This window comes from Scyliorhinus canicula, unplaced genomic scaffold, assembly GCF_902713615.1.
Source record: "Scyliorhinus canicula unplaced genomic scaffold, sScyCan1.1, whole genome shotgun sequence".
Lineage (NCBI taxonomy): Eukaryota > Metazoa > Chordata > Chondrichthyes > Carcharhiniformes > Scyliorhinidae > Scyliorhinus > Scyliorhinus canicula.
In genome coordinates this window covers 75,836-83,507 of record NW_024055491.1, presented here as the reverse complement: position 1 = coordinate 83,507, position 7,672 = coordinate 75,836, and the positions used below count along the sequence as shown (strand labels likewise).

Genomic DNA, 7,672 nt, shown 5'->3' with positions numbered 1-7,672 from the left:
GCTCTTTTCATCCATGAAGCAGATAAATTACTGAGTGAATCTCCTCCCACACACAACCACGAAACCTAGAAGGACAAGGGCAGCAGATGTATGGAACATCACTTCCTGGAAGTTCCCCTCCAAGCCACGCCATTGGGACTTGGAAACATATCATTGTTCCTTTACTGTTGCTGCATCAACATCCTACCTAACAACACTGTGGGTAGACCAACACCACATGGACTGAAGAGGTTCAAGAAGGTGACTGTGAGAGGAAACCAGAGCACTGGGAGGAAGCCCATGCAGACACGGGGAGAAAGTGCAAACTCCACAGTCAACCAAGTCTTGGAATCAAACCCAGGTCGCTAGCAGTGCTACCATGCTAATCACTATCTACCATCCCGCCTGGGTTCCTATTGTTACTGATTTCCGCCCCAATTGCTAAATCAAAGCACAATAAATTCACAATTCCCTGGTTAGTTGGTAGCTGCCATGGCGAGGACTTTACCCGACACACCCCCCCCCCCCCCCCCCCCCGGCGGTGGTGAATGTCCTCTCTCCAGAGCACAGGAGAGCAGTGCGCAGGCGCAGCAACGCCCTGCACAGGATCATGCGCAGTGATAGGGATGGGAAGCCTAGTGTTTATCGGATCTCCAAACCGGTGAGGATGCGGAAACGCGGAGGGGGCGATGAAGCCGGCGGGTGGACGGGGAGGGTTTCTAAACACCTGGTGAAGGCATCAAGCCCCGAATCCGAAGCTGCGGGTCCCACATTTGCAGCTCCGGGTCTTTTCCCCGGAGACTGACCCAGACTAACGGCCGCCATCTTATTTCAATGGAGAGACTGCGCATGCGTTCGTGTTTTGGCGAATTCGAAAGATGGTGGGCGGGGCTTCAGCGCCTCTGTTTCCAACCGGGTCCTAGTGTTCGGGAATTCCATTAGGCTGCAGGCGCTGCTTCCAACCCGGAGAATTCCATGGGCCATGTCTTAATTCAGTGTGGGAGGTTGCAGTCCTGATAGTTAGTTATCTGCAGCAGCTACTTCTCAAGTTTTAGTTACACTTCAGTCCCCTGCTCCTAATCTTTGGCTGCCCGGTGTGGAGGGACTGGGTAAGTCAGAGGATCTTGTCCTGGACTTGCTCTTGGGCCTGGTTAAAACAGCAATTTATAGAATTTGGATGATCAGGTCCCATTTGGTGGTGGGAATTACTCTGGTTGAATATAAGAAATAGGAGTCAACAACTTCACCACTACCACTGCGCCACTACCTCCTGTGGGGTGGCAGTGACGGTGTGGTATTGTCACTGGACTACTAAACCAGAAATCCAGGGTAATGTTCTGTTACCCGGGTTCGAATCCTGACACTGCAGATGGTAAAATTTTAATTAAATAAAAATCTGGAATTAAAAGTCTAATGATGACCATGAAACCATTGTCGATTGTCGTTAAAACTCAACTGATTCACCAATGACCTTTAGGGAAGGAAATCTTCTGTCCTCACCTGGTCTGACCTACATGTGACTCCAGACCCACAGCAAAGTGGATGACTCTTAACTGCCTCCTCCAGGGCAATTAGAGATGTTCAATAAATAGGAACCTTTTTTTAAAAATCAGTCTATCAAGCCTGCTCCACCATTGAATAAGGTCACTTTACTGCCGACCCCCATAAGAGGCCTCTCTTCCATGGGCCTGCATGTGTCTGGGTGGCTCTGGGAAACAGTTGACACCTTCCACAATCAGTGGGTACCTCAGAGTACAGAGTGTTTCATAGACATTGGTAAAGACATTCTGGTTTAGTCAGGAAGATTCTCTTTTGCTCTTGTTGGGATTTTGTTTCTGATTTTGATTTATTTTATTTTGATTGAACAACACGTTTAAGAAAACAAGAAAAGAAAGAATGTTGCATAGAAACTAGAATTGCCTATTCTAAATTTCTGTCCTGCACTGACAGCAATTACTTTTGTAAACTGTTTATAGGATATTAGAAGATGATTTGTGGATGGGAAACTCAAACCAAGCATCACATTAAGATCTGATCATCACTTAATTCACTCGGAGCTGAATATCATCAAGCTTTGAATGTCAAAGCAGAAATATTTATCAGTTTTGGCTGCAGGAAATAATTTCAAACATCAGTGAGACTGGAAAAGCACCGAGACACACACACCCGAGTGAGGGAAGGGATTCATTTCATCATCCCACCTGGTGAGACACCAACGGATGTTGATGAGACAAGGGAGAAGATATTCACCTGCTCTGTGTCTGGGAAGGGCTTTACTCAGTCTTCCAACGTGCTGAGACACCAGCAAGTTCACACTGGGGAGAGGCCGTTCACCTGCTCTGTGTGTGGGAAGAGATTCGCTCAATCATCTCACTTGCTGACACACCAACGAGTTCACAAATGACTGCGGAGGTCAGATTCTGCTGTTAATCACATAATTCGTTTGTTTATGTTGCTGTTAGTAACTCCTGTAACTGAGACACAGTTAATTATCTGGATATCTGTTTAAAAAATCGGTGATGATGAAAGTAGACAGCGCCGTTGGAGGCAGATAAGGGTTAGGAGCAGGATCAGTCCAGACAACCTGTCTCACCTACACTGTTATTCAATACAATCATGGCTGATTCAGCCTCAATTCCTCCCTCCTGCCTGTTCACCAGAACCCTTAATTCTCTGAGAGACCAAAATTCAGTCTATTTCAGTCTTAAATATGCTCGACAATGGAAACAGAAAATTTAAATTCATAGGACCAAAGGAGGCCAGGTGGCCCATCTCTCTGTCTCTCCTCTCTCGCTCGCTCCCTCCCTCCCTCCCTCCCTCTCTGCCTGGAACAGTCCCTTGTTAACACTCAACATCCTGCTTCAGCCACTGGAGGATGGTTCACATCAGAGGATGGGGGAGGGGGGATAATAAATAAGAGCTGACACTTTGCACTGAAATTAATGAGGACTCTGAGCTCTGGGAAACTATTAACAAATGTCTCCTTGTGAAACATCAGCTCAGGATTACACTGGGCAGGAAGAGAGCCAGAAACTACAACAGGACAAGACACTGAGTTTCACAGAGAGAGAGAGAGGGAATAGAGAGAGAGAAAGATGAGGATCTGCAGTGGAATAAGTGAAAAAAATGTTCCATAGGAACTAGAATTGTCTGTTATGCATTTCTATCCTCCACTTACAGTGATGACTTTGGTAATCTCCTTTTACAGAGCATGGGAAGGTGAGGATTTGCAGATGTTTAAAGCAGTGAAACAAAACATCATGTCAAGATCTGACAATCATTTGATTCACCAGGACTTGAATATCATCAGCCTTTGAATGTGGAAGGAGAAATGTTTGTCTATTCTGTCTGTGGGAACAGAGTTCAAATGTAAGTATGACTGGAAAAGCACCGAGTCCCACACAACACACACCCGAGTGAGAGTGTTCCAGTGAACTGACTGTGGAAAGAGCCTCCACCAGTTACACAACCAGAAACCTCACAGTAACATTCAGAGTGGGGAAGAAACTGTACATGTGTCCTGTTTGGACGAGGCTTCAACTGATCGTCCAACATGGAGAGTCACAAGGACACCGGCACCATGGAGAAACCGTGGAAATGTGGGGACTGTGGGAAGAGATTCAATTATCCATCCCTGCTGGAAACTCATCAACTCAGTCACACCCGGGCCAGCATCACACAGAGACTATTGAAATGTGGAGACTGTGGTAAAGTTATCAGATCCCCATCAGAGCTGGAAATTCACCAACGCAGTCACACCGGCGAGAGACCATTCAACTGCTCTAAATGTGGGAAGGGATTCACTCAGTTATCCACCCTGACTAGACACCAGCGAGTCACACTGGGAAGAGGCCATTCACCTGCTCAGAGTGTGGAAAGGGATTCACTCAGTCATCCCACCTCACTGAACACCAGCGAGTTCACACTGAGGAGAGGCCGTTTACCTGCTCTGAGTGTGGGAAGGGATTCATTAATTTAACTAACCTTACTTCTCATCAACTTGTTCACACTGATAAGAGACTTTTTAAATGTTCTGACTGTGATAAGAGCTTCAAAAGCACAAGGGATCTAAAGAGACACCAACACATCCACTCTAGTCAGAGCCCATTCGCCTGTTCCGTGTGTGGGAAGGGATTCCCTCGGTCATTCAGCCTCCTGAGACACCAGCGAGTTCATACCAGGGAGAGACCGTTCCCTTGCACTAAGTGTAAAATGAAATTCACTCGGTTATGCGTCCTGCAGAGACATCAGAAAGTTCACACTGTGGAGAGTCCATTCACCTGCTCCGAGTGTGGAAAGGGATTCATTCAGTCATCTGCCCTGCTGAGACACCACCGAGTTCACACTGGGGAGAGGTCATTCATCTGCTCCCAGTGTGGGAAGGGGTTCATTGAGTCATCCCACCTGGTGAAACACTGGCGAATTCACACTGGGGAGAGGCCGTTCACCTGCTCCAAGTGTGGGAAGGGATTTGCTCAGTCCTACCACCTACTGAAACACCAGCAAGTTCATGAGTGACTGCAGGGTTGGATTCTGCTCTTATTGCTTCTGTTAATCACATCCAGGACTGAACTATGTCCATTCTGACAGGGCGTGTTTTCCCTTCCATTAATAATGCCTGTGACTGGACTGGAGTTTAATATTTTGATATGCGTTAAGTATAACAGTGTTTTCTAAATACAGTGTGTTAGGTATTTGTTTTCCCCAAGAGGAGACTAATTGCTGTCCTTGTTGTGATATCAAGTTCAGGAGATTTTTTTGTGAGGAAGTAACCAGGATGTAAAGCAGCTTGTGATCAGCAGCTAGTATTGGGTAGGAATTGCAGGTAAATCCCCAGGGTCTGAGAATCTGGATCCCAGAGTGCTTAAGGAAGTGGCTCTGGAAATAGTGGATGCATTGATGGTTATCTTCTGGGATTTTGTAGACTCTGGAACAGTCCCTGCAGTTTGGAGGATATCTCACGTCACTCCAATATTCAAAAAGGGAGGTAGAGAGAAAGCAGGGAATTATAGACCAGTAAGCCTAACATCGGTAGGGGGGGAAATGCTTGAATTCATTATCAAAGATAGGTGCTGGTTTAGCACACAGGGCTAAATCGCTGGCTTTGAAAGCAGACCAGGGCACGGTTCGATTCCCGTACCAGCCTTCCCGAACAGGCACCGGAATGTGGCGACTAGGGGCTTTTCACAGTACCTTCATTTGAAGCCTACTTGTGACAATAAACGATTTTCATTTTTTTTTCATAGAATTTACAGTGCAGAAGGAGGCCATTTGGCCCATCAAGTCTGCACCGGCTCTTGGAAAGAGCACCCTACCCAAGCCTATACCTCCACCCCATCCCCATAACCCAGTAACCCCACCTAACACTAAGGGCAATTTGGACTCTGAGGGCAATTTAGCCTGGCCAATTCACCTAACCTGCACATCTTTGGACTGTGGGAGGAAACCGGAGCACCCGGAGGAAACCCACGCGCACACGGGGAGAACGTGCAGACTCCACACAGACAGTGACCCAAGCCGGGATTCGAACCTGGGACCCTAGAGCTGTGAAGCATTTGTGCTAACCACTATGCTACCATGCTACGTTATTTCATTTCAAGGACTTTATGGCGAAACATTTAGGAAGCACTAGCAGGATCAGTCAGAGTCAGCATAGATTTATGAAGGGAAAATCATGCTTGACAAATCTGTTGGAATTCTTTGAAGATGTAACCAGTACAGTGAGTCAGTCGATGTGGTACATTTGGACTTTCAGAAGGCGTTTGACAAAGTCTCGCTTAAGAGATTATTGTGCAAAATTAAAGCGCATGTGATTGGGGGAAATGTATTGAGGTGGATAGAAAACTGGCTGGCAGAGAGGAAACGAAGAGTAGGAATTAATGGGTCCTTTTCAAATTGGAAGGCAGTAACTAGTGGGATCCCTAAGGGATCGGTGCTGGGACCCCAGCTATTCACAATATATATTCATGATTTGGATGAGGGAACAAAATGTAACATCTTAAAGTCTGCAGATGATACCAAGTTGGGTGGGAGGGTGAACTGGGACAAGCATACAGGGATTCTATAGCAAGATCTGGACAGGTTGGGCAAGTGGGCAAATCAATGGCAGAGCTATATAATTTGGATAAGTGAGAGGTTATTCGCTTTGGAAACAAAAACAGGAAGGCAGATTACTACCTGAATGGTTGTAAATTGGGAGAGGGGAGTGTGCAGTGAGACCTGGGTGTCCTTGTGCACCAGTCGCTGAAGGTAAGCATGCAGGTGCAGCAGGCGGTAAACAAGACTAATGGTATGTTGGCCTTCATTGCGAGAGGTTTCGAGTACAGAAGCAGGGATGTGTTGCTGCAATTATACAGGGCCTTGCTGAGGCCACACCTGGAGTATTGTGAGCAGTTTTGGTCTCCTTCTCTGAGGAAGGATGTTCTTGCTCTCGAGGGAGTGCAGCAAAAGGTTACCAGACTGATTCCAGGGATGGCGGGATTGTCATATGAGCAGAGATTGACTCGGTTGGGATTGTTCTCGCTGGCGTTCAGACGAATGAGGGGGCATCTCATAAAATTCGAACAGGACTAGTCAGGGTAGATGCAGGGAAGATGTAACCAATGATGGGTATGTCCAGAACCAGGGGTCACAGTCTGAGAATTCAGGATGAACCATTTCGGACAGAGATGTGGAGACATTTCTTCACCCAAAGAGTGGTGAGCCTGTGGAATCCATTACCACAGGAAGTAGTTGATGGTAAAACATTGAATATATTCAAGAGACGGCTGGATATTGCACTTGGGGTGAATGTAATCAAAGGCTATGGGGAGAAAGCAGGATTAGGCTATTGAGTTGGATGATCAGCCATGATGGTGATGAATGGTGGAGCAAGCTCAAAGGGCCAAAAGGCCTCATCCTGCTCCTATCTTCTATGTATCTATGTACTGTCTGTAAATAATGGTTGCTGAATCCCAAGTGTAGATCTGTCTACTGAGCCATCTTGTCATGTATCTTCAATTAAACCAAAGCTATGACTAGTTCAGCAATCCTGTGTGACATTGGTTAATTGGTGCAAAGACACATCAACACAACATGGTGACAGCAGTGGATTTGCGAACCACAGGAGCCGCCATGGAAAAGATTTAATGCAAATCGGAAGCTGTATGTGTATGGAAGCCACAGAAGGAAGAGTCCCTCCACAAACAGTGATTTGCAGAACAGTGAATATCTGATGTGTGGGATTACTGGGTTGAGGGTGAAAGTAAAGCCACAAGTGAGTTCAGGGTCGTGCTGTGCAATCGGTTTTGAATCTGGCATTAAAAGCTGCAGGGCCATTGAAACATCCTTGGGGCCATTCCTGTGCAAAAGACAACAGTACGTGAGGAACTGCTGCCAAAAGAAGAAAGGAAAAACAAAACCAACAGCTGAAATGTGAATCTCCCCACAGAGCAGAGAGGTTACATATCCCTTTCATATCAAGGTTGTCCGTAAAACACCGGGAACATCAGGAAGGTGACCACCAAATCCCCTAGCAAGAATTGGAAAGCCACAGATATCCAATCTACATTTAGGCTTTTCAAACAAAGGATGGAATTACACTTCTGATTTAGCCATCACTTAACTGGATGAACGTGCAGTGAAAATGAAGATAGGTCATGAATTCAAAGGGCTGTATCGAGTCAACACTTGGGGTCTGTCTGAGGAGTATCAG

General features: G+C 46.4%; 1 long non-coding RNA gene across 1 annotated transcript; it reads left to right on the top strand.

Moving 5' to 3' along the window:
* Positions 1 to 585: 585 nt before the first annotated feature.
* On the top strand, positions 586 to 3,254 carry LOC119960205. The gene is made up of 3 exons (XR_005459337.1): positions 586 to 640; positions 1,956 to 2,391; positions 3,188 to 3,254. It is a non-coding gene; the product is annotated as an uncharacterized LOC119960205 (long non-coding RNA).
* The last annotated feature ends 4,418 nt before the right edge of the window (positions 3,255 to 7,672 follow it).